This window comes from Mus musculus, chromosome 18 (assembly GCF_000001635.26).
Source record: "Mus musculus strain C57BL/6J chromosome 18, GRCm38.p6 C57BL/6J".
NCBI lineage: Eukaryota > Metazoa > Chordata > Mammalia > Rodentia > Muridae > Mus > Mus musculus.
The window spans coordinates 54,818,770-54,844,726 of record NC_000084.6 but is presented as its reverse complement, the minus strand read 5'-3'; the positions used below and the strand labels follow the sequence as shown (position 1 = coordinate 54,844,726).

General features: G+C 43.7%; 1 long non-coding RNA gene across 2 annotated transcripts; it reads left to right on the top strand.

Moving 5' to 3' along the window:
• The first annotated feature begins 4,471 nt into the window (after positions 1 to 4,471).
• Positions 4,472 to 25,313, top strand: Gm33732. Of its 2 annotated transcripts, XR_001782536.1 has the most exons (5): positions 4,472 to 4,757; positions 13,850 to 14,008; positions 19,216 to 19,551; positions 21,764 to 21,896; positions 23,257 to 25,313. It is a non-coding gene; the product is annotated as a predicted gene, 33732 (long non-coding RNA). The 2 variants fall into 2 exon arrangements; XR_877414.1 differs by lacking the exons at positions 19,216 to 19,551; positions 21,764 to 21,896; positions 23,257 to 25,313 and adding an exon at positions 15,745 to 15,922.
• The last annotated feature ends 644 nt before the right edge of the window (positions 25,314 to 25,957 follow it).

Sequence of the window (25,957 nt, the reverse complement as noted above, 5' to 3'; positions counted from 1 at the left end):
CAATCTTTCCTGGTCTTTATCTGATGATAACAGGACTTTACTCAAAGCCTATTTTGTTTACCACAAAAACAACAGCCTGCTTCTTCCCAAATAGGATCTATTGTTTCTTCTTATCTCTTTCAGAATGTATAAATTGAAAGATCACCGGTCACTTGTTTTCCCTTCGCTGATGGAGTGCCAGGCAGCTGATATTAATAGATAACAAAGGACTGTCTGCATAATTATTTTCTTGCACACATTCTTGGCAATACTTCATGTAATTTCCCTGGTTGGATGTCCCCATGAATACCTAAAGCAAGGAATTTAGATTAATTTCTGCTAACATTTAAGATTGCCAAATTGGGGCTGTGATCTCTATTTTATACATAGCTCGAAGATAAGTAGCCTTAATGAGCCTGGGTATGCTGAGTCAGGTGTGGGCACGCCAGGCCTATAAGGACTATACTTATGTTTTAAGTTTAAATTACTGTGCTTAAGACATCAATAAAAACAAAACAGGCCTCTAACCTGTATGCCCCACTTGCCCAAGGACAGACTGCTTCCTGCAATCCTGGGGGCTGTAGTGTATGGCTGATAACAAGTTATGCATTTTTGCAGCTATTAACAAGCTTAGCTGCTCCAACTGCACAGGATGCAGGCTTGATCACATGTAGGCAGGAGATGCATAGGCAGGAAATATGTCAGAATGTATTCTTGCCCCTGATTGAAAGAAGATAGGAAGTATGTAACCTTGTGGGTTTTGCCTTTATAGGTCCTTGAACAAAGCATTTCAGGGCCATATTCTGAGTGTGAGTTTCAAGTATGGACCTAGCCAGTATCCGCGGACCTGGCCAGTATTTAATAAAGACTATTATTTATTAAAATTTATTCATAGACTGGTGGACCTTTGACTGACCCCCAGATCTATAACATTCTAAGCCTCTGGATGCTGTTGGGTCTAAGACGAGCTCACATGTCCTGCCTGTTCCACAACTGAGCATGCTCCGTAGGGGTGGATGGGGTGGAGCTTATCTGAGAAGGGATCACAGGAAGACAATCTGTAAGGCATGGACACAAAGCTTTGCTCGAGTTGGGAGGTGATCTGTGGGGAGTGGATGTGCTAGGAAACTTAGGTCGGTGTCTCAGCCTCTCTGTGCAAAGCTCCCTTCCTGCTTCCCACTTCTCCTTGCATGCCAGCCTTGCACACTCTCAGTCTGCTGGTCTCTGGCCCACAGGGGTCACATAATTCACGGCGCTATGGGTGACAGTCTTCAGGGAAAAAGCTTCCAGCCCAATTCCAGCTTGATTTCTATATATCCCCTGATGTGAGCAAGTTGTGTCTTTAGCAATAGAGTTTTACTGTCCTGTTCTAGTGGTCAATCAGTACCAGTGGCAATTTCTGCATTACTTTTGAAGCTTTAGGAGTCTCCCTAACTAACAACCCATGGGAAAATAGCCCACTCCTGGTCTGGGATTTTTATTTAATAACTTATCACGTCTGGGAACAGTTTCATGACCGCATGAAATGTACTTACTTTAAAAAAAAAATTTTAAAAATAGCTTACCAAGTTTCCTCGTGACTTTTTCATATATCCTTACTTGTTTTTTGACCTTCCTCTGCTTTCTCTAGTAACTTTGGATCTCCTCTCTACTTAAACCGCCCCCAGATGTATGATATGAAAATGAAAGGGCGAACCATGTCTTAACCATTATCTGCAACAGATAGGAGTAGCCCACAATTAACTCAAAGGTCACGAGGGTTTATTGGCTGCCTATCATGTCTGTTATTTTATGAAGGATTATCAGAATTAAAATTTAAATAATAACCTCGAACATGATTAGAAGGTATATACTGTAATACATGCCCATATATATGCATGTATATAAGCACACACACACACACACATACACACACGGAAAATGAAGCGCAGAACCTAGGATGTTTTGAATAGGGCAGAGTCTTGCATTCTTATCTAAATGTGGTTTTGAAGATTATGGTCATTTTTAGCCAAATGCAGCTAAATTAGTTTGGGTTGTCATACGAAAAGCCAAAGCAGAAATAGACATTTTCATTGCGTGTAAGAGTAAATTCTGTAGGGTATCCTTCCATTCCCATGAAATGCGGGATCCTCACTATGTGAAACAGAAAAGGGTGTGCAGCATGTTTTCAGCACTGTACAGTGAGACCCAAACACATATTAATATTCAATTCTCATGAACAGGTTGTATAGAAGCTGTCTTAGTGTTACTAGTACTGTGTTGAAACATCATGACAAAAGAAACTTGGGGTCGGGGGAAAGAAAGGGTTTATTCAGCTTAGACTTCTACCTCACATTTCATCCTCAAAGGAAGTCAGGACAGGAACTCAAGCTGGGCAGAGGCCTGGAGACAGGAGCTGATGCAGAGGCCCTGGAGGGGTGCTACTTACTGACTGGCTCAGCCTGCCTTCTTATAGAACTAAGGACCATCATCCCATGGATACCACCACGCACAATGGCTTGCCATTGTTCCCTCCTTTCAGATGACTCAAGCTTGTGTCAAGTTGAGGTAAAACTATCTAGTCTAGAGGCCATTTTACAAATAATAATAATAAAACAAGATTCAGAATGCTTTGGAAATATTTCTACTTGGGGTTTAGGAGAGCAAAATTCAGAATCCAGGAAGACGGAGAAGACTAATCAAGAGAATATTTCACACAGGCATTTTCTTCTCATGTTTGGTCATTTCACTCAAAGACAGTATTATTTAATTTTCTTTTTTCCCCCCACAGATATTTTTGGAACTTAGATATTATATAATTCTAGAATACACTGAGGCGGGACCCCATGAGTTGACCTATCTCAGACAGGAAAACAACACCAGCTTGGTGACATGGCCTGTGCTTTGCTTTCTCCCCACTGAGAATGAACCTTTCGCTTGGAACATTCGAGAATTCTGAAGGAAGTCCATGGGTATGGATAGAGCAGTGTGGGACAGTCCGAATTGCTCATTGCCTGACTCAACTTGTCCTTACAAAGTTGTTGACCAGGCTGAACCATGACATTCACATGGCGTATCATGGTCTCCCACCCTGAAAAAAAAAAAAAAAAAAACTCTCCAAACGGAAATCAAAACAGTGTACCGTAAAGTATGGCTCATTGATTTAATTCCTCAGAAAGAAGGGCTGAACCAAGGAATGTGGCCTTTGTCTTCATCCATCTTAAAGAGAGTGAGTGTTCCCTCTCAGGTTCAGGAGACAAGCCCTACGTGCAAGCATTGCAATTACAAGTGAAGCTGTGCAGATCACTCAGGAGATGTGTGAATCAAGCCAAGAGGACATAGTGCTCTTCTTCCTAACCTGCAGTGTGGGCATCAGACAGCTTCTGTGTGCAACTGTTCATCACCTGCCTTAGATAAAGGGGGAACTCACTTAACTTAGTCGACAAGGAACCTCCTGTTCAGAGCTGCTTCGGCTCTGTCTGCTTAGTGCCTCTTGACTTCAGTATTATTTGGAGCACTTGAAACTGCCCTTGAGGACAGGTGAATGTCACACATATGTATGTCCTATACTTGAGTCTTGGCCATGGCTTTAAAATGGAGTGGTTGTCCTGTGCTCACAATGCCCAGCTCTGGTTTTCTGCTTACTTATTTCTGCCTTCTCTGCTGTCCTCCATGTGTCATCCCTTGGGGAGCGTGGTTTTCTTTTCCGAGCAACTGCCTAACAGCATACTGTATTTCAGCAAATGTTGCTTATTCAGAATCCATTTAGTAATTTCTGCAGGTTAGAATGGCCACCCTTTTCAGGTCTGGGAGAGGAGGGGATCTGAATCTAAAGTTGGTTTATGTATTCAATGAACATTGTGCATGGGTCTAACACTGCACCAAGACAGACATGTAAAAACATACACATTTGGTGCCCTTAGAAATTCTGCAGTCCTGCCTAGGGGAAGACAAGCAAGAAAAGTAACAGACATTTGAGGTTATAAGAAGAAGCAGCATGCACTAGAGAGAGGGCTTAGCAGCCCAGAATAAGAAAATGTCTTTCTTCCACAGGACCAGAGTTCAGGTCCCTGCACCTAGGTCTCATAACTACCTGTAACACCCGTTTCAGGGAATCCAGAGCTCTCCTCTGGACTCTGCAGGAACCTGCATACACACACACACACACACACACACACACACACACACACATACACACACACACACACACAAATAAATAAATAAATAAATAAAATAGACCTTTAAAAAAATCCCCAAACTATGATAGAGGTAGGTAAATGTTTCCTATAGAGGTGGTGTGGTGAGGAAAATCATTTACAATTGATTACTATGGTTTCTTTTGTTTTCTTAAGACAGGAGGGTAATGACTATTCCAATTCCAGGCAGTTTGGAGGAAGAAGGAAGGAGGAACCAGGAAGAAGAAGCTATAGGATGCTTGACCTGAATGAGAGAGTAAGGTGATGATAAGGACATCTGGCCTGCCTGCTGCTTCTGATGCTTATCTGGGGCCTGTGGGAAAGCTGTGACACACTGGCCACCTCTCGCCATCAGAAATGAACCCGGGGGCAAGCACGTAGTTCAGCTTGTGCACGCAGCAAAGCCCTGAGCTCTGACTCTACAGCGATCTCCTTCCTTCTAATGCAGATCCTAATTCTGGAAGATGAGACCTGGGGCTCGGGAAGATGGCTCACTTGCTAAGCTACTTGCTGGACACACCTACATACTCAACCTCAGTGCTCACCTTAGAAGCTGGGGCTGCTCACTGCTCAGCCAGTTTAGCTGATTCTCTAACCTTCAAGGTAGGTGAGAAATTCTGCCTTCTGCAAAGTAAGGTGGAGGGGCAGTTGAGGAAGACACCAGACATTGTCCTCTGGCCTCCAAAGGTGGACTCTAGAAACTCATTCACGGTCGTTTGAAGTTGCATATCGTAATGAGTGACTACTTATTCAGGTCAGGACACTCTTTGTTCTAGACACTTGGCATCCTACTTATGCTGCCATGCAGACATGATTTGCTGAAACAACACTAGAGGTAGAATGTAGCTTGACTGGACAATTAGCCCCAGTGTAAGGACTTTCTGAGCCCTATGATTCATTCATGCATTTTAAGGTTTCCCTTTGAAACCTTAGCATTAGCATCACGGACTCTGTGTCTAAGTGTTGTGTGATTACCCGTGATTATGATATTCTTAGGCAAATGTGCTTTATTAAATGAAAAGCTAGCCTTCCTTTCTTTGGTACAGCTGCAACAATGAAAAGATACCATCTCTCCAGGTCTTAGCTCTTCAGGCAACTGTGTGAGAGGTGTTATTCCAGTTCTGACTGGTCCCGGAAAGGCGTTGCTCCAGATGACTGCAGACCTGAAGCAGGCACATACCATATCCAGCTGTGAGAGTTTGGATCTTAAATGCCCTTCAGAAGGAATGTGTTGGAAGTGTGAGCCTTTGGTATTATGGAGGTGTTGGGGGAAGTGGAAGCAGTGGTAGGAAGTTACATCATTAGAGGTGTGAGTTGAAGTGGAGACTGTGCGCCGTTCTTGTTCCTCTATTTTGCTTCCTGGTTGCCTTGAACTGAGAGCAGGGCTCTGTCTCTCCCCTTTGCTGGAATGTGCAGCGCTTCGGGGCCCAAAGCTGCAGAGATACAGGAGCACACACTGAAATTCAGAACCCAACAATAAACGTCTTTCCTCCCTTTCCTTCCCTCCTGATATCTCCTCCCTCGTCCTCTTCTTCTGAGTTTCATTCCCTTTAATCTTAGACAATGTAAATGATGCCCCCCCACACACACACTGCATAGGGACCGGAGGGACATCTTAGTGGTTAGAGTGCGGTCTCTGCAAGCAGTAGAATCTGAATTGGGATCCCAGTGTCCTCAAAAGCCAAGAGTACACCCTCTACCTATAAGCTTAGCTCATTTTGGAGGTGGAAACAGTAATAGAACTAAGACTTGCTGGCTCCTGGCCTACCTCCAGCTTCACTGATAGATTAAGGAAATAATGTAGGACTGACCTTGGCGTTTGAGTGCGCAGGCACACACCAGTGCGCACACATATCACGCTCACACTCCTACCTAAATACACACATAAAAACAAAGACCAACAAGGAGGTCCTCTGCCCCAGATAAAATAAATTTAAAGTCAAAATAAAGGGGCTCTCGGGGACATCGGTACCACTTATGTTGTATGGATGTCATGTGAATAACAAGCAGCAGCCAGCTCTGGTGACAGGTGACAGATGCAAAGTAATTGCTCAGTTTGTTAACACGCTTCCACTTCTCAACCATCCTCCAAGAAAATCATACTTGGACTCACGCAATCATCACAGCCGTCTAGAGGAGAGATCAGGCCATCTGGATTCACATCCTCCCTGGTTGTTACTGAAATCAGCAGGAATGAGCTTGATCTGTTCTACAGCCCCCATCACCAAGGCCTTTACTCTTCCTGACCTCAGTTCTTTACATTTCCTTTGAGTTATTTGATGCCATCACCAATGCACTTTCTTTAGGTCTCTTGAGCAGAACTGGTTTTATCTAAGTGACAACTCCCAGCAATGTGAACCTAAGTGCCTACTGTACATTTGGTCTCGTCGCCTTTGACCTTCAGCAGAAGCATTTCCACCAGGGGCTGAGTCATCTCTGTCATGCTCTGTCTTGATGACCGTCTAACTCTCCACTTCCAGACACAGCCAGTCTGGGATCAGGAGCTTGGAGATCCAGGGGAACAGCTCACTGAGATGGCTGCTGCAGCTGAGGCCCGTAAGGAGCCAGAATTGGCGCTGGCCTGGTTGTTCAGAGCAAGTCTGGGCAGCTACAGCAGCACTCAAAAGTCTCTTATGTTATACCAGGTTAGCTGACCAATTAATTTCTCCTGGCCCGCCTCCCATCTTACCATAGAAGCACTGGTCTTGGACAGGCATGTTACTATGCTCACTTTATGTGCTTCCTGGAAATTCAAACTCAGGTCCTTACACTTCTGTGGAAAGCCCTTTTAGCTATATCCTTCTCCCCGCAACCCCCACCCTCTGCCCCATCACCTCTGGGTTATGACTTGGGTAGTAACAATGGGATGGAAAGCCACATGTTTTACAAACAGAAAGCCTTATCCATGAAATCATTGTATACCATAATATTGTTGAAAATTACCTGATGATAATCTCCCCAGATCATTATAATTACTTGTTTGTATGCTTTGAAAATGCTCTACCATTGATGCATTCACAGAGATTTAAAAATTTGGATGATGGTTATATAAGGGAGGGAGGTAGGCCAAGAGTCAGGTAGCCTTGGTGGCATCGGGACTTTTATTCAACTGAGATCATATGAAGAAGTTATTTTGAATATAACACTGGGACAAATAATCTGGTGGGCAGGAAAGTACAGAGTAAAGTTTTAAGTCCAACACGCCAAGGGCTTTCTTGTCAAGGAGTATGACGGATGCACGGGAAAAGAGAGGCAGTCCTAGTTTCTACCTAATGTCTCCCACAGTCCTGTTCAAAGACTAATAAAGTTATATACTTTAAGTAACATAAAAAATGATCCTCTGAAAAGAATATAGTTTTGAAGAATCAGAATCTATACATCTATGTTGAACTGTACAGATACGTCTCAGGTGGAGGCAAGCTATTCCTATTTGTGATTCGGAATAGCATTCTTGATTTTCTTATAACCGAGTAGTTTTGTACAATTGCTGAACATCTTCAGGGCTCTTCAGAAATCAGCCTACCTACCCAACACAAGCATCAAAGCACAGCAATTAAGCAGAGAGCTGCTGGCTGCTACTCAGAGATAGCGAGGCTCTTTTTCCCGAATGTGAGAGGTGGTCCAGGCTTTTGTTTATCATGTTCAAATGGGTGAATTGGTGTGTCAGATCAGCAAGCAAAGCTGTCATGCTCCCTGCTGGCCCTCCTGAGTGAAGAGCAACATAATGGATGTTATTAGACTTAAATCTCTCTAGAAATATTTCTAAAATAAGACTGAGTGATAGCAGTGGCTCAAATCCTCTGGCCCAAGTGCTGTGTGTGTGTGTGTGTGTGTGTGTGTGTGTGTGTGTGTGTGTGTGCAGTGGTGGTGACTGGGAAGGGTGTGTGTGTGAAAAGTCAAGGAAGAGGCTAATCTCTATGGGTCTTTCTGCCTGGTGAACATTAGAAACCCCTGATACTTCTTCTGATGAGCAACTGCTGCAATCATCCTGTAGAGGAAAATAAGGAGATTGGAGAAACTCACTCTCATCAGGCCTTGCAGAACATAAATGAATCCATGGAAGATGAAGGGCCAATTGAGGAAAATAAAATAGATTCTTGAGGTGATTCAGGAGAAAGAAAAACACTGTGATTGTTTGTAAATGAAGGCTAATGATATCTTTTTACAAGTTGTGATTTTGTAGTGTGCATGTTGGGATGAATTACAGCAAGGCTCTATTATAATTTGTGACCTATATATAAAAGCATTGAAGTGAATTAGTTATGTGTATTTCATTGTCAACTAGAGGTTTGTTCCACATCAGACACCCCCCACTAGTCTGTCTGTCTGTAATAGTTCCCCTGAAGATTACAATTACATTGACCAGCTACAAAATGATTAAATAGAGAGAGATAGCTTCTCTAGTTACTTACAAATGCCTATAAGAGTTGACAGGGTAGGTTTAAAAAAATTTAAATTGAGATTTATTTCCATTAAAAATTGTTGATAAGAGTTTTCCTATCTCATGTCAAAAGACTGTAGAGCGTCATGGCTGACAGTAGATTTATCCAGAGTCTGACTTAATGCTAACAAACACGCCATTCCGATGGTCAGCAGAGCTAAAATAAATGAGCTTAGCACAATTCAAATGGTTCTTTGGCATATCATCAATCAATTAAGTTCTGCCTGACACTCTTAGGTTCATATCAACGTGTACAAGAAGACACCATCCATTTTGTTTAGCATAGTATGCGGGGCCCATAAATCATTCTATGCCCCTTTCCTGATTCCTCCTCATCTAGATTTGAATGACTTTAACAACAGTGAAGCAAAAGCTAAAGAGATGTGAGTTAGTATTTCCTGGAACATTCTTTTGCCTTAAAACAAACCAATTGAAATGTAAAGGCCAGAAAGGCAGGAAGAAGGACGAGTGGGTAGACAATCCAGAGAACTCAAAGCAGGCTAGAGTTTATGCATGCAGGAGAATATTAACCTCAGTCCTGTAATGATGGAATGGAAACACGTTGAGTGGCCTCCAGGACTCAGACTGGAGTCTCAGAGCTAGGATCTTTCCACTTTTTTATTCAGATACTGACACACACACACACACCACCACCACCACCACCACCACCACCACCACCACCTAATACTAGGGCTGGAGAGATGGCTCAGTGATTAAAAGTACTGGCTACTCTTCCAGAGAATCACGGTCGAATTCCCAGCACACAAAGTGGTTCACAGCCCTCTGTAGCTCCCATTCTAGGGAACCTAATGCCCTCTTCTGGCCTCCACAGACATTGGGCATGTATGTGGTACACAGGCATAGATTCAGACAAAACATCCGTACCTATAAAATATGTAAAATGTAAAGAAAAGTGTGGTTCACACTCTTAAAAAGCTGCTATTAACAATGAAGTATAAAAATTATAACAAGATATTATAATCAAAGTTATGAGTGTGGTCTCTCTCTAAATATCTTACTGTATTGGACTCATCCCCTTATGATGACATCAGGTGATACTTGAAGTCAGTGCTCCTTGTTTGTTTGACACACCTTTGTCTTTTGCTTTGGGACTATTATGAAATAAGATCTCCCTGAACACATTGCACATCTGAAAAAATTTATGTGATAATTATGAGGGTTGTAGATACAAAGTGGATACACAAGTTAGATAAAAGGGTAATTCATCTCTAGGCTGTCTTGAACAGGGCTATAAGGAAAACTTCCAGGGTCCTAAGGACAAAAGTGTATGAATGAGTTCAAACTCTTCTCAACTATGTAGTTGGTGATTTATATCTACTTACTTCATGTACCTTTTTATTGTTATTATTGTGTTGTAAAGCCACAACAAATTTTGTGATTTACTCTATCTGGGTGAAATTCTACCTATTGCTCTCTGCCTAATTTTTTGAGACTGAACCTGGAGGTCACCAATTGGCTAAATCTCTGGAATCCTCCCATCTTTCCTTCCCATTGCTAGGGTCTCAGGAGTACGCTTGTTCCTCCAGCTTTTTAGGTGGCTATCGGGGAATCTAAACTCAGTTCTTATGCTTGTTCAACAGGCACTTCAGCCTCTGAGCTCACTCCCTTGCTCCAAAGAGGTAAAAATTTTTACCCTTTGCTTAACCTGGGCTGGATTTCCATCTGATTGGGTGAATTGAAAATAAAGCTTTACGATTTCAGAGACCAAGTTATAAGTAGCAATTTGTTTCTGTTTCATTGGCTGGAACGCTTTTATTGGGAATCCTGAGCCATTATGGAAGTTGAAACATTAGAAGGTTAGCATTTATAGAAAACCCAGGTTACACAGAAAGGCTATAGGTGAATCAGCTAAACTGAGCCTCTGAGTCACATCTGTCTGGTCACCAGACACAAAACCAGATATCTCAAGGTGATCCAAGCCCTAGCTGATGAGTGATACTCTTCCCTATATCCCCGGGCACCTTGCCCTTCTGAGTTTAAGTGTTGAATATTTTGAAGAAGAAAGAAATCACTTTGTTATGCTCTGTGCCAGAACACAGTAAAATATCTGTTTCACATCACCAGGCTTTGAAGTGACTTGTGCTACTAATAATGCAAACAGGATTTTATACCAGATTTAAAAACACATAAAAACATGGGTTACCAAATTCAAGAAACATGGAGACTTGTGTCAGTCAGGATTCTTTTGTTGGAAGTAGCAACACTCAAAAAAAGTGCTCTGTGTGTGTGTGTGTGTGTGTGTGTGTGTGTGTGTGTATGAGAGAGAGAGAGAGAGAGAGAGAGAGAGAGAGAGAGAGATTGAGAATTTATTTGATGAATGTTACACTTGAGCGTCATAAAGAAATAATTCTGGTCTAAACGCCCTTTGGACACCTTGGCAGAAGAGACTGCTAAAACTATGATTCAGAACTCAATCACTTCTCGAAGGTTCTCTGACTATGATTAATCCTCTGTGATAAGCCTATCGACTCCAGGGTGAGGAGTGTGTCCCACCCCTTGCCCAGCTGAAGACAGGCATGGTGAATTGCATTTTGACCAAGACCCAAGTGAAACAGGAAGGGGTAGGTACCCTTAGGGAAATCAGGGTGCCCTGTTTGCAGGAGAAACAGATTCAGGGTAATTCAAGTCCATGTGACCTGGAATGGCAGTTCAAATGAAGTCTCTTCACCAGCTGCCTATGGACACTGGTGATATGCTCTCAAACTAACTTTATTCTATAGTTCTCTGAGGATGATTGGGGTATGTTAGGGTTTTAGTAGCTACTCAGAGCTGGGCGACAGTTTCTGGTCTTTACTGCTTCATATTTATGTATTCAAACAGACATTATTAAACAGAGAAGGAGGTGGTAGGAAAGGAGCTGACACTGAATTAACCTTCAAGAATGAGTTTTGTTAGAAGAGTGAGCCTTGTAACCCTGGGAGCCATGATGGAGCCTAGGGGTAGGACAACATTAAAAAGGGACAGTGCAATGCATCCAAGACAGCATGGTGGGGCCTTGACGGGAAGAAAAATAAGTTCCTCTTTACAATTCAGAGATGAGCTTTTAAAAGGTTATTTTAAGCTAATTGTGGTGACCCATGCCTTTAATGCTACTACTCGTGAGGCAGAGGCAGGCAGAGTTTGAGGCCAGCCTGCTCCACAAAAGGAGTTCTAGGACAGTTGGTGCTACATAAAGAAACCCTGTCTCAACAAAACAAAACAAAACACCAAACAAACAAACAAACAAACAAAAAAAAACAAGACAAAAGGATAGCTCACAGTAAGAGTGGGACACAGGGTATATCTGGCTTTTATATCCATTTAGAAGTCGTGGAACACTCCATACCCTGCAACTTAGTCTAGGATAGCCTACAAGACAAGGTTCATGGAGAAGGCAGGTATTGGGGCAAGAGCTAAATTAGGGGTTGTACAGTCATCTCAGAGCATCCTTATTAACATTTTGTCTCAGGGAAAGAGTTGCTAGGTAGGGGATACATGTCTGATTTCTTCAAACTGTGAGTTCCCGCAGCTGAGAGTGGCCAGCAGCTTAACTGGGTAGACCAATGACCTAATGGTCTGGGGTCTCCGGAAGGAATCTTCCACTTGATTCACAGTGACAGCAGCAGGTACGGATGTTTCAAGCTCACTGCCTCTTTTAGTAACATCAATACTCACCTTTCTTTCCTTTGCATTTGCTGATGTCACCTATCTAGTTTGTGTTCAAGAACAAACTGCACCATAGACAATATATCAAGACAAAAAAAAATTGAGTTTTTATAGTTCTGGGAGCTGGGAAGGTCAATATTAATGTGCCAGTATCAATCAAGGACCATTTGGCTACATTGTCCTCTCTACAGAAAGTGAAAGCGTAAGAAAGAATGAGACCAGAGAAGAGCAGGAGCTCACAGACCCAGCCTCAAGGCCTCAAGGTTTGTAATTGGCTTCCATTCATTCCTGAGACTGGAATCTAAGTGAGTTAAACTCCTCCCTGAGCCCCACAGTTGGCATTGATTGAAGATTTAAGATTCCATTACATTCATTTTGGGGAGCACAGTCAAGCCTTAGCGACAGGTCACTCCCAAGCTATTGTGACTGGGGTAGCTTCCTCTTCTGCAGAGACCTCCCTTCTCAGCTAAGAGAGAGGCTTCCTGCCTCCCCACTGTTGGTGCCTAAGCACCGTAACTTAGATTCAAAAGATTGGTGTTATATTCCGAGCCAGATGCTGTTCAGGCCCAGCCCATCTGCAGCTGTGATAGCTAACAGACTCCAAGCTATCAGGGACTACCAGTGACACACCTCCTATGATGAATACACAGGAACTAAATAAGCCCTTTCCATCTTTAAGATGAGAGACTCCCTAGCCAACTGTGAAGCCTGGACAGCCACTAATGCCTGATTACAGAGCATATACTATGGATGATGAATCAACCTTAGCATGGAACTTCCTCTGAAATCTCATGAACTGGACACCCCGACCCCAACTCACTCTGCCAAAGGGACCTAATCTCTCCTCAGACCCACTGCCATGTTCTCTGTCTGTCTGTATGTCTGTAGTGTTGATAACTATTTGAATAAATATGTCACAGCATTTCCCTTAAGCCCAAAGTTAAAACCTTCCAGATAGTTTCCTTTGCCCAAAGTGAGGTAACTCCCTGTGTTGTGTGCAAAAGAACCCTGGCCTTTGAGTGATGCCAAAGCCTGTCTTAAGCCACTTCGTTTTCTCTGAGACTTTACATCTCATGGGTTTCTATGAAGAACATATCTTTAATTGAATACTATCTTTTCCCTCTTTCCCTTCCCTCAGCCCTTCGGTCTCATCTTTTTCCCATGATCTGCTTCTTCTGTCTCTTTCTCCTTTTCTTTGATAAGGTCTTCCTTACCGCCCAGTCTGACCTTGAACTCCCTCCCTATCCTGTTATTTTAGCTTCCGAAGTACTGAGATTACAGCCTTGTGTCAGTATGCATGGCTCCTTAACAAGTCTTTTAAAAAATTAAACCGTTTATTTATGTAGTTTAGTGTGTAAGTACTTGGGCCTGATTGTACGGATGCGCACCACATGTATGCAGGAACCCGAGGGGGTCAGAAGAGATACGGGGCTCCTCTGCAACTGGTTACAGATGGCTGTGTGGGTGTTGGGAGTCTAACCTAGGTTCTCTGCAAGAGCAGTACATGCTCTGAAGTACCATGCATCTTTCCAGATCCCAGGATACTTTCTTAAAAGAACCTGCCTGACCTCAGGTTCTCTGCTTCTAGGTGATCTACGGCACCACTGTAGGACTGTGACCCTCACATCTGAGATGTAATATAAATGACATAGAGAGCTGTCTGAAATCATGCCTGTGGACTCCAATCTCAGAATTTCGGAAGTAGCAGACCTGGGGTGCCACGTGCCAAGTTCTGACACGTTCTCAGGTGAGGCTGGAGGACCACACGTGGAGAATCAATCATTGCTAATGTGGTGTGATTTCACGTGCCAGGAGGCCTTCTCCAACTCCACCTGTGGGACCCCCCTCCCCCCATCCTTCAGGACCTGTTGTTTGTATTTGACTCCCCCCCCCCCCCCCCCCCCCGAGGAAGGAGATGCCTGAATTGTAAGTTCAAATGCAGAGAACTCAAGCGCCATCCAGAATGCAGAAGCACAATGCCTTCCCCATCATGTATCAGCTCCCTTGTGGTGTGGCTGGCTTCTCCAGTTTCTTAGTACACGTCTGAGAAAGAAGTCTTCGAGGACAGGTGTCTCCGTTCTGTTGCTTTCACTGAATAGCACAGATTGGGGAATTTGTGAAGTGCAGACTTTTTTTCAGCTCATGGTGACAGAGGCTGGAAAGTCCAAAGACATGCATATTATTAGTATCTGTCGAGGGCTTCTTACTGTGTCCTAATATGCCAAAGGGTATTGCATGGTAAAATAGAATGTGCTAGCTTAGTGCTTAGTACTTAGATACTACTTAGTAGTACTATCTCTCTTCCTAAAAAGCCAGGAATATCATCATGCCCACCCTGCCCCCCGCCCCGACCTCATGAGCTCATCTAATCCAGATCACCACCAAATTGTTAACATCTGAATCTGGGGATCAAGTTGCCAACAGAGGACGTTTTGAAATCAACAAGACGTAAAGTTTTGATCAGGGAAACACAAAGGAGAAACAAAACAACAGTTGTACAAGCATTGACAACTAATGTTGGTTATAGAACCTGGTGTTTGACGAAAACCTGCAGAGGCAATGCTATACAGAAACCCAGTTGGGAGGCATGTGAAAAAAAGAAGAATTATCAGAATTGAATTTGAAGAACTCTGGTCTGTACATTGACTGGGTGATCTAAAGGGGTCCAGAATCTTCAGCTATTTCTCAGCTTGAGTCAGGCATGCCCTGGGGCCAGCTCCATATGGCACACGCGTTTTGAGAAAACAGATCAACTATATGATTTCACGAGGAAACCAGAACCCCCACCCCCCATTGCATTTCAAGATCTGCAGAATTTCTGCTGAGAAAATATGCATTATGAAAGAAAACAGGATTTGACTCCACCGTTTGTATAAATGATGCTTAGCCAAAGCCACGCTCTCAGAGTACCAGTGTTATGGGCCATGGGCATTTTTTTTTTTGATGTTTTCCCTTCTGTGTATTTCACGGTCTTGCTTTTTATTCCACAGAAAGGTTCGGGCATCTGAAAGTGCTTAAGTAACTCCACACTGCAGCCCGAGATGGCTACGTTTTGATGGATGATGTGGGATTGCGCAGCTCATTGCAAAGCAATGCTTTTAACTTAAATCAAATCAGTTTTAAGTGAATATGTTTTACACATTTAGGCTCCAGAGTCAGGGAAAGCCCCACCCCCACCCCAACCCTAGAAAATGGCAGTTTTTGAAACCCTCCCACTGATGGAGCTGGTGTGGGGAGATGTTTCCTGACAAGAAGAGTCTTCATTTGCTTTGTCTTTAAATGTCTACAAGTTTAGGGCCCACAGGGCTACTGTCCTCCTAATGAAGCGGCTAATGATGTGTGAATTATCTATCCTGACAACCCCTTTAATAAAAACAACAGGCCTGTGTCCCCATTATAGCGCCTGGACTGCTAAGTAATGACAGGCTGGCTGGTTGTCATAACACAGTATCTTAAAGCAGAGGGTTCTTCTTCCCCTTGCAGAACAGCTCTGCAAATTCCCAGGGCACACAGGAAAGAACGGATCCTCTACGTCTCTCGGGGAGACACTGGACACTTCTCTGCCACCCTGCTGGGGCTTGGTGTGCAGGGCCACCCAGGTTTTAGGACTGCTTCGGAAGCCTGGACCCGCTTATTTGGGAAGTAGTCGGGACAGCAGAGGGCTGGGGGGCGAGGGGGGGGGCGGGGAGGGGCCCGGGGGTGGGGGATGGGCCTTTTCACGACTTACAATTTGTCTTTATTTTTTTGGCTGGGTCTCTCCCCTCTGGAGCAAGGAATGCTGGCTTCTCTGAGGATTTCAAATAAACCGATTGTCTGCCCTGAATAAGGACTGGTGTTCTGAGAGGGGGGTGGGGTGGGGGGAATGCTGAGCCTACATTAGCCAGCAAAGCAGTCTGGAAGGGCAGCTGTGGGAGGGAGACACTGGGGGAGGTACTTTGTGGCCACTGACCTGCACAGTTGGAGTGCATGAAAGCCAGGCTTCTGAGGAGCTGAAAACAAGCCCAGACCTAAACAAAGCCCTTTCTCCCCTTCTTTGGGTGGCCACTTTTAAGGAAAAGTGCAGTTCCCTTTTAGTCCCTCAATAGGCCCTGGATTGGGACTCACAGGCCAAAGTCCAATCTCTTTATCATTATCCCTGGGTTGAGAAAATCCAAGCAGGCCTTGTTTGGGCAGGGCTAGTGTTCCTTTAAACAGATCAAGGAACTGTTTGTCTAACCCCCGCCATCCGAGGTGGTGACAGATAGCAGAGCAAAGGAAAGAGAATGGCTTGCATTCACAAGCGCACACAGACCTTTCCATTTGTCCCTGGGAGGGACCAGCCCGGGCAGCGCTGCTCTTTCAAATGGCTTTGACGTGCAAATTAGGTACTCAGCTCTGGGCTTGGTTTCTAAAAAGCTTCCCCGAGCCGGCTTTGCTGGGAAAGGCTGCCTTCTCTGGCTGCTGGTGATTTGGGAAAGCACACGGGCCAGGGTTAGCTCAGGTGAGCTGTTTGTTGATTTTTTTTTTTAAGGTGGAGAGGTGAATATCATGTAAATAATCAATTAAAGGGGTGGCCAGTTATTTTGATCTGCCAGAAACTGAGATCTCCCGCCTCTCTAAGATATGGGGGCAAATTAAGTTAGCAAGCAAAACTGAGCCCATTGTAGTAAGCTTGAAATCACAGCAGACCTGAGCCTTTAGAACCATGGTTCTCAATCCGTGGGTCGAGACCTCCTTGGAGGCCACATATGAGATATCCTATATATCAGATATCTACAGTATGGTTCATAACAGTAGCAAAACTACAGTTATGCAGTAGTAACAAAATGATATTGTGATGGGGGAATCATTACACATGAAGGGTTGTAGCATTAGGAAGGCTGAGAACCTCTGTAATGCTCTGTACTGAACTCCCGATCTTTCCTTGCAAAGCCTGCTAGTTAGGTTTGCTCTCTATTTTCAGCCTTCCAAGTTCTGTGCACGTAGTGATGGCTAATAAATAAAGCCAGTGTCTGGAGGAGTCAGAGGAGGGGGTATCTATCATAATTATTAGAGACCTACTTGGTGCCAGGTGCTACATTGCATATTTCACATTTATTAATGCCCTGACCCCCATTACTAGTCCTAGGAAGTAAGTGATATTTTGCCTGCCTTGCACAGGGTGAAGTAAAAAATTGATAGGTTAGATATGGTTTTCTTAAGTTTATACAAGTAGTGAATATGAATTACAAAACACCTGATTTCTCTGACCTCAAATCCCATACTTTCCTCTGGATCCCATATTGTCTCTTAAAAAATTATAGGTCAGATGGAAACATTTATGTAGCCAGATAGCATGTAGACGTAAAATGTCATTTATAAGAATTACACATACCTGTGCATGATCATGACCTAATTAATGTGACTGACATAAAAAATCATCAATGAACCAATGTATATAAAGTACAAAGAAAACATTTCCTTATTTAATGTCCTTTCCCATTTGCCACTCTCTAGAATATCCCTTAAAGGCAGTCATAACTACTGCTTTTTTGTTTAGCTTTATGCTTATTTCTATACATATAGTCATCTTTCCTTCTATGTTTTCTCTTTTATTTCTTAAAACATTTGTAGACAGGGTCTTGTGTTGTAGCCTATGCTTATCTGAAACTTTCTACCTACACGACGTGGGTCTCAACTTCAAAGTCTTCCTACCTTCAATACACCCAACTATTTTTACTCTTAAACAATTGGGGTACATCTCACTTATAAGACGGTATCCCTGCATTGATATGTATCAATACATTTAAGCTGTAACAATACACCTTAGCCAATCAGCCTATAAAAGACAGATTTATTTTGTACCAGGTTTTAGACTAATCATTTGGCATGGTCAATGCAAGTGCATACGGGGAGAAATATACAGAGGAGCCTTTGGCCTCACGGTTGGTTTAAGAGTAGAGAGAGAAGAAAAAGCAGAGGGAGAAGAAAAGGGAGGGAGAGGGGGAGGAGGAGAGGGAGATGGAAAAGAGAGAGAGAGAGAGAGAGAGAGAGAGAGAGAGAGAGAGCAAAATTCCAAATCTTCTTCAAAGTCATGCCCTCAGTGACCAAACACCTCCCACCAGGATTTACCTACTGTCCTCCAACACCCTCAGACTGATGAGACCTTCCATAACTGTGTTTTCGGGCGACACTCCAGATCCAAACCATGTCCCACCTTTCATTTTGTTTCTACTTCAAATAATCTTCTGGCAATTATTCTTGTTTCATCTGTGTGTGTTGCTTTGGAAGGTGTGTATGTTAAAAATGTGGGTATGTGACTGCAGCACTTGGGAGAATGGACCCTATACCTAGTCTGGGCAGCATAGTAGAGTTTGCCCTGGTGGAGGGTATGCAGGTGAGCCAGCCCAGAGGATGAGCGTGCCCAAAAGCTGGCCTTGCCCCTACTTGGCTGTGAAGTGGTGCAGGTATGAGGGTGATGCCCTCTCGATTGCCACCTACAGTGATTGGGAAAGCTGGCCCTGGGATCATGTTAATAGAAAGGCCGGCCTTGCCCCTCACTGCCTGTAGCACTCAGGAAATTGGACCCCCGCAACTCTCTTGAGCAACACAGAGGAGCTGGCATGAGAGAGCCAGCCTGAGAGTGTGAGAGCAGGGTAGATGGTTCAGCCACTCACAGGGTGCAGCACTTGAGAGAGTGGAGCCCATACCTTGACTGGGTAGTACAGCAAAGCTGGCTCTGGAGGTGTGGATGTGGGTGAGCTGGCCTGAAGGCATGAGAGCAGGAGAGCTGACTCTGCCTCCTGCAGATAGTGACATATGGTGACCTAGCCAGAGCAGTGCTGGAGAGCTTTCCCTGGTGGTACAGATAACAGAGAACCAGCATACTGACCAGTTCAGCTACCACCCAGACCCAGATCCAGGGCTCTGAATTGGCCCAGCTATTTCATCTTCAAATGACTGGACTATGTAAATGGGCCAATCCTGTTGTTTCAGAGCTGCAGGATCTCCATGACACAGGGCAACAACCGGATAACCAGGAGGAGTCTCACTGAGGATCCAATATTGACAGTGTCATTGAAACCAGAGATCTTGAAACAGACCAGTGACTCCGTGTAATGGACATTTGCAAATGAAGATGGCGAATGCATTCACAATCCAGCACAGTAATTTCTAGAAGAAAGGAGGAAGATGTGTTGTGATGGCAACAGACAGGACTGATGCTACTCTGAGATGTGGAGGAAGCGTGTGGGCAAACATGGGTGGCCTGCAAATCTGATAGCTTTAGCTCCAGCAGTGGCTTGATAGTCTCCATTAAAGACAAAGGACAAGGTGAATACTCAGACACCCTAAACAGGCGGAACTCTGGTTTCCAACTCCCTTGTTTCGTTTCCATTTAACTTAGAGCACATTTGCTGAGATGCCTACCAATTACCCCTTGGGAAAAATACCAATTGGTTACAGGTTGGGAAAACACTTGCAAGGTATTAGTCTCTGAGAACTTTGTTTTTATGACTTTGGAAGGCAGCAGCATAATTCTTACTTACAAAATTGTTGGTTTATTTGTTTCCCTTAGGAGAGCGGGCTTGAACGGCTTCAGATAGCTTCAGCTGCTCTGTTACAGGAGTCTGTTTGCAGATGAGAATTCTCCCCATGGGGGTGTGCCAAAAGTGTCCCTGGAGAACACAGAGCTCATGTCCCATCATGGAAAGTCAGTTCCTTCTGTCGTTCCAGTTGGGAAGGCCTGCGTCACATTGGCCACCAACCATTCGTGTGCCCACATGAAGGGTGGAGTGTAGCTACTCTGTGGTTTTTCCCTAATTATAGCCAAGTTCCTTCTTATAATGTCCCCAAACAGAGTATAAATGGCAGGGAGTGCCAGTGTGTTTTTTAAAGAACCCAACCAAAGGCCAACCTGTCAAGTCAGAGGTCAAGTGTGCCATATTTGGCCCAGTAACTTCCCCAAGCTGTAGCAAGGATTTAGAAGTCCCAGAAAAAGGGATCAGTTAGCTTTTTTTTTTTTTTCATTTTCCCATCTATATGTCATTTAATGATGGTGTACATGCCCTCAATAGTCTGCCAGGATCTTCAGTCACAGGTGATGAATTTATATCTATGTCCCATGCAACTTGACATATATCTTGAACCCCAAGCTATAAAACACAAGCATTATAGCCTCAAAGTACAAGGGTTTCCTTTGGTAGGTTTTCAGCTTGCTAATTGTGGGGCTTCTTACCGTGCATGGGGCCTGACCCTAATTAGCTTTTGACAGTAGACACACTCAGTGTAATGTGGCTCTAGCCACACTTGCTGACTCTGGATAAAGCTAAGGTCTTCTTGCCCTTCATCTATGTGCACCTTTGAATGTCCCAGGCATGGGGATGTTCTATGTGCTATGCCATGCTGCCCGAGAGGGAGGGGAAAACTGTGTCCTCAGAGTGACATGTTCCTTTATCCAAGAGGCTTCACAGGAATCAGACCAAAAAGACCAAAATAGAAAGAAAGAAAGAAAAAAAAAACTTAGTCCCTGAAAAAAAAAAAAAAACCCTTTAGTGCATCCAAGGAGTTCTAAGGTTGTGCTTATTGTAGCCACAGAAATTGTGAGTCTGGCTTTAAGCAATCAATAAATCAAATATAACATCTAAGGTAATTTCAGAGCATTCCCTGAGAAACTGGGCTCATTCGGCGGCTCCTCTATCACTTAAAACAGAGTCCTTTGTCTTTGGGGTGGCTGAGTAGCTATGAAAGCAATTTCAGTGCCAGCTGTCAGATAAAGCAAACTCAATTCCTGTCCTGTAATGATGAGGTAGGTACCGCGTGGAACTACTTTTAGATTGGCTTTGAGTAAACTCAGATGAAGAAGAGCTCTCTATCAGAGAGAGAGAGAGAGAGAGAGAGAGAGAGAGAGAGAGAGAGAGAGAGAGAGATCTACCTTACTTGAGAATATACAGAAATCAAAGGGAATTGGGTTGTGTCCCGGACACTAGCAAACCACTTCTGTTTCTGTAATGACTTCTTTACATTATTGAATACAATGGGAGTTTTAAGGGCAACTGCAATAACAGTTACTCATGAAAAATTAACAAAGAATTTATGGAAATGTGGGAAAAGTCCCAAAGCAATTAGCTTAGATTTCTCTGGAGTCTGGGGAAAGCCTGGATAATTGCGTGCAGAACCTGTGTAAAGTGGCTATTTTCATTATCGCTGGCTACAGAGAGTCCATTTCCATCACAATGGGATATAATGACGTTAAAGCTAACACACAGAGATGTTGGGAAAGGTTACAGCACGATTTACCAAAATGGTTTGATTTATGGAACGTGGGAGTGACACACTTGGAGGTGACTGTTCCGGGGCCTGGAGGGGTCGACCTTGAGTATTCAAAGGCTCCATCCCATAAACAAATGTACGCTAGCATCTGAAAGCTAATCACACATGCCTGCCAGAATGCAGAGTGGGTTTAATTTTTCTCACAATTGGAAGGAGGCTGCACTGGACTGCAAGCCTGCATGTGAACATCATTCTGACTCATCTCTTTTGTTAGGTGGCTATTGCAGCATACGTTTATAGATGTGTGTGGGCGTGGCATTTCCTTCCTACAATGACTTAGAACATCTATGCTCCTGGCACCCTGAAGAACCACAATCAACCTTTCGGAGACTCTTCCACGTCTTAAGGTAGAGGATACATGCTTGTGTAAATGTCACTCCTTTTAGTCAAAAGGAATCCAAATAGAAAGGCCCGCCATCTTATCCAATTCATTCATGCATATTAGGGCAGCACAGCCCCTCCCAAGGCCAAAGGAGCCAGTTTCTATTGCTGCCTGTAAAGATGGGGGGGTAGAGAACATAATTTGTTAAGTTCTCATCAACCCTCAGTTTCCACAGTAATTCTCTCTCTCTCTCTCTCTCTCTCTCTCTCTCTTCCCCCTTCCCTCCTTCCTTCTCTCTCTCTCCCCCTCCCTCCTTCTCTCTCTCTCTCTCTCTGTCTCTACCCCTCACTCTGTTGATCCTCCCCTCCCCCAACATACACTCGATGGGAGAGAATGAATCTGGGTATCTTTTTCTATCTATAAGAACCTACAGAGAAGGCTGTGTCTTGCTTGGATTTGAATGATTTTTTTTGAAACCATTAAATAGATTTGTGCTGTGAAGCCCACGGAATATTAATAACTCTCATTGAGCTGCAGACTTGAAAGGATCATGCAGCCTCAGTCTTATTTGGTAAACAGTCTCTGTTTCAGAAGAGAAAAGGAAGAAAGAGATTATTTAAGTGTTTCCAACAAAAGCCTCAGCCCAGGTCCTTCTCCAAATGGACACTGCTGCCTGGGGACAGATGTCAACACAGTTCAAGCTTTGTTCAAGGCACTGAAAGGCTCCACCAGTCCGCACAGGGCACACTTAAGGGAAAGCATTAAGAAAATCAATCTAAAATAACACCATTGCATTCACATCCCAACCCGGGCCAATACACTTCCAGCAGATGTGACAATCATATTTTGACAGTTCCGATAGCTGATAACGGATGACAGAAAAAAAAAAAGGAAAAAAAAATTCTATTTGACATGGGCCCTGAGTTTACACAATTACAGCCTTGCTGTTTGCCTGAGCCACATTAAGGATGTAAAAAGCAAAGAGAGCAAACAGAAGTATCTGGATATTATCAACGCAAAGTGATACAGGCGCCCAGCAGTGTGGCTCCGGTTCAGTTCTAATTTTCTTTTTTCTTCTACATCGCACACTGTAACCAAAGGTTTTGGGGAAGAAGATTCCTGTAGCTCCCCGTGCTTCTGAGCTTGCCATCTTTGGCTCGCCTCATTGTCACCTCAAACACATTTTTAAAAGCACATTGTTCACCTGGTTAGAGAAAGCAAGCAAGGAAGGATGAATAGAAAGCTTTGTGCTAAGTAGAGCTGGCATTTCACTCAAGCGTAGCTTTGACATTCAACACCCTTGTACCTGAAGCTCCTGGCCAGGTCTATTCAAGCAGGTCAAAGAAAGCTGTTTAAAACCACTTGTAATATGTTTTGATTTACAGATTTTTTTTTTCAATTCTGCTGAGCAACAGAGAGACATATTTGGTAGTTGCATAAACAAATACATTCGACTGTGCTGTGGATTAACCTAAAGTGACACATTTATTTAAAAATCTGCCTACGACTTGTCCTCATTGATTAAATGCCCTTAAGAAAGTGAGGCTGATGAAATGAACGCCATTAAGATGCAGTGCGCCTCCTCAGCTCCTTTTGATGGTTGACACATTCCCCAGAGTGGGAGATCGGAAGGCTGATAAACTAACGCTGAATTATAAGCACTTCGTGGAATGTCACTGGCAAATAAGAGTCTACTGTTTTGCTTGCAAAGCAACTGTCTGCCTTAACAGCACAAAAATGGACACGACGCAGAGTGATTTCATCTCCTGTGCTCAGAATATAAACGAACATGTACTCGGTGGGTACATTTTCACGGCAGAAATCAGCCCCGAGCCAAGCAGGCTTGTTCCTGGCTGCGGTACCATTGATCAAGAAGTAGAAGGGCCTGCCAAGGACTTTGTCGATATTGTCAGGGCTCCAGTGAGCATCGGGTGATTTTGCTGTCGCTTGCCGTTTGTTACCTGAGCTTTCACTGGCTTGGAAGGGGCGGAGGCAGGGAGTGGCTGTTGTGTTGATGGGGGTGTTAGGATATGAAGAGCAGAAAAAGAGTATTTGGTTCTTTTCTTGGAATTGGAGGCATAAACTGCTTTTGAGGTGTAGTGTGAGGGGTACCTGAGAGTAGAAGCCTTTACCAGCCTTATGGTCTCGAGAAATCATTTGAATTTGCTGAGTCTCGGGTTTCCTCCGCTGAAAAATGGGGCTAATGTTTGTTTTTATTGGATTGTGGTAAAGACGCTATAGAATAAAGTACACAATGTGCTTTGTCAACTGTCCAATACTATACAAAGGGTCAGGGGTCAACGCGGCTGCCTTAAGCATCCTCAGTGGGCAGTGTCTACCTCAGCAGCCCCTCTCCCATGGGCGGTGGATCCCCCACATTGGCCTCACTATGGTGTCTGATGCTCAGGTAGAGTCAGTGCGATCTCCCCATTGAAGACAGTTCCTGACTCAAAGAATAGAATGTCAAATATATTTAGACTCCAGTGTGGCTGGGAGAGCAAATGCTTAAAAAATCAGCCATCTATCACTCTGTTTAAAAGGAAAAATATTGAAGGGAATTCCAAGCAATGAAGTCAGCTTCAGAATCACCTTTTTTCTTTATGTCCCTCATTAGCTGAGGGTCACACTAGGACTGGGAGCTTGGCTTGACCATTGGGCTAGGTTGGTTGACCAGGAAACACATCTTCTCCCAGCACGGGGTCTACAAACACCTGTGTACCTGCCTTTTTACTTGGCTGCTGAAATCATTGAACTCATGTCCTTATGCTTGAAAGATAGGGACTTTAACAGTCATTTCCCGGACCCTGGAATTATTTTGGCTTGAAGGCTATCCAAGCTACTTTTTAATGTAATTTCTCCTCACGAACACCTGATGTTTGTTTGTTTGTTATTTTTAAAGAAAAGACTCTCCTACATGTATCCTCATGAACTGTTTTGCTCAAGCCTCTCTCCTGGTCCATGCTCACCAGGTCAAAACATTTCTTCCAAATACTGTTTTGATGGGAGTTCTTCCAACATACCTGGCCCATGATCTCATGGGGCTCTGCTGCCTCTGCGGCCCTTTTCACATCTAAAACCGGACAGACCATCCTGTAAAATGGGCTTGCCCCTGGATTGAGGTTAGCTGTGTTATAACTTCCGTGCTCTGGATTTATCCCTTCTCTTGTACGGATAGTAATCAAATGATTGTGCTAATTGTGCCAACAATGGTGACGTCTAATTCCCAAGTGTCCCGTATTCTAGGCAGCTTACAAGGCGCGATCTGTTGCATCTGAGATTGTTTTTTTCCTAAGGGTCTGACACAATGGGTACTATGGTGATGCTTGAGGTGTAGATTAAATTCCTTGCTTGGATTTGAGAAGAGAGCTCATATGCAACTCTGAGTGGCCCTGGTGTCTAGACTACAACCAGTTTGCTCACCTCATTGGATCGTAGAGAATATGAAATGTTTATCCATGCAAAAACAATTACTTTAAAAGAAACAGAATTAGTTGTTTAAAGATCTTTACAAGTAAATAGTATCAAAAAATTGAAGTGTAATAAATAAATAAGCCACTTATCTTCCCTCATGATTTTTTTTTAATAGTCTCACTATGTAGCCCAGGGAGACTGGTTTTTCTGCTGTGCACAGATGCCATGACCAAGGCAACTCTTATAAGAACAACATTTAATTGGGGCTGGCTTACAGGTTCAGAGGTTCAGTCCATTACCATCAAGGCAGGAACGTGGTTACATCCAGGCAGGCATGGTGCTGGAGGAGCTGAGAGTTCTACATCTTCATCTGAATAAAGGCTGCTAGCAGAATACTGGCTTTCAGGCAGCTAGGATGAAGGTCTCAAAGCCCATGCCCACAGTGACACACCTACTCCAATGAGGCCACATGTCCTAATAGTATCATTCCCTGGCCCAAGCATTTACAAACCATCATAGCCTCTAACTCATTATCCTCCTGTCTCCATCTTCTTCTGGGATTACAGGTAAATTCCCAATCCTTGTGCCTATTGCTTTTTATGAAAGTATATAAAGTCCGAGTCCTTTGTCCCTTGTCCATCAGATATAAGCTGTCACTACAGTTGATTTGCGTGT